This window comes from Silene latifolia, chromosome 11, assembly GCF_048544455.1.
Source record: "Silene latifolia isolate original U9 population chromosome 11, ASM4854445v1, whole genome shotgun sequence".
NCBI lineage: Eukaryota > Viridiplantae > Streptophyta > Magnoliopsida > Caryophyllales > Caryophyllaceae > Silene > Silene latifolia.
In genome coordinates, this window is record NC_133536.1 from 104,750,277 (window position 1) to 104,751,744 (window position 1,468).

At 40.1% G+C, this 1,468-nt stretch overlaps 1 non-coding gene across 1 annotated transcript; it reads right to left on the bottom strand.

Annotated features, from left to right (window-relative positions):
- Positions 1 to 1,098: 1,098 nt before the first annotated feature.
- LOC141616643 (small nucleolar RNA R71) lies at positions 1,099 to 1,205 on the bottom strand. Its single transcript, XR_012530975.1, has one exon. It is a non-coding gene; the product is annotated as a small nucleolar RNA R71 (small nucleolar RNA).
- Between the last annotated feature and the right edge of the window lie 263 nt (positions 1,206 to 1,468).

The following is a 1,468-nucleotide window of genomic DNA, read 5'->3' on the forward strand; positions in this document are numbered from 1 at the left end:
CAACTTGATCAATCACAACAATAATTGCTTGCTTATAATTTGAAAATATGTTTGTATGATCAATTCCCATGAATCCCCTATGACCCCATGACACCCTAGTGCTTTTTATCAATTGTTTACATCCCTTTTTAGTCATCTTGCTTGTTTCCTTTCATTGCTATTTAGTTTAGTGATCTTCTACTTCAAACCCCGATTGTGACACCCTTAGACACCACTAGTTGCAATAGAAATCTCATCTCAATTCCCGTCCCTTGGGATCCTACCTTTACTTGCCTCTTTACTAATTGTAGAGTTGTTGGTGAAGTTATAAATTGTGTTTTGGTCTAGGTGCTCCTAACAACAAGTACTGAAAACTAAACCCCACGAGGGATCACGACCAAAAATGGCGCCGTTGCCGGGGACGGTGTTAACTTGATTTAGATTTTCTTGAATTGTTATTAGTTATGTCTTTCTTTGCCTTGGGGAAGTAAAACTCCTCAAGGTTTGTTCTAATTATTTTCGAGTTGTTTGATATTTTGCATGTCTAGAAGATCACAAGGTAACTTGTTACCCTTTGATCACGAAATTAAAAGGACTTTGACAACCAATAGAAGACTTGGTAGGAGAACTTTGAGAGGTATCGGTGAGGTTGTAGATATTCAACCAAATACTATTGAGTTCATCAACCCTTTTGCAAGAGAAGGTGAGGAGAACCCAACACAAAATCCGACACAAAGTCAACCCACAATGCCTAAGTTTTCATCACATTTCGTACCCACCGAGGAGAACCTACCCAATGGTACTCCCACACCACAACATCTAACCGGAAATTTTATTGCCACATCCGCATTTATCCAATTAGTCGAAAGAAGCCAATTTGGGGGGATGCCTAGTGAAGACCCTCATTCTCATATGGAGACCTTTTGCGACTATTGTGATGCGATTTCTCAAACCGTTGTAACTCAAGACCAAATTTGATGGGTCTTATTTCCTTTTTCTCTAATTGGCACCGCGAAACAATGGTTGCAAGGCCTTGATAAGGCTACTCTCAGAATTGATTCTTGGAAGAAGTTGGCTCTAGCTTTCTACAAAAAGTTCTATCCACCGGAAAAGACTAACATGCTAAGAGCTCAAATTACGGGCTTTAAGCCAAGAGATGAAGAATCCTTGTATGAAGCTTGGGAGCGATTGAAGGGAATTTGTCGCTCATGTCCTCACCATGGACTTAGCGAGTGGTTCTTGGTACAACAATTTTGGAACGGTCTATATGAAGACTCAAGAAACATTCTCAACATGGGATCAAATGGAATGTTCACTGAAGTTGATGACAATCAAACTTGGACCAAAATTGAGGAAATGGCCGTCCATAACTCACAATATAGTAGACCTCGCAAGGCTACTAGAGGAGGAAAGCATGAAGTGGACTCCATTACTCAATTGGGTGCTCAACTTAGTGCTCACATTGATACCGTCAATTTGAAGTTTGAAA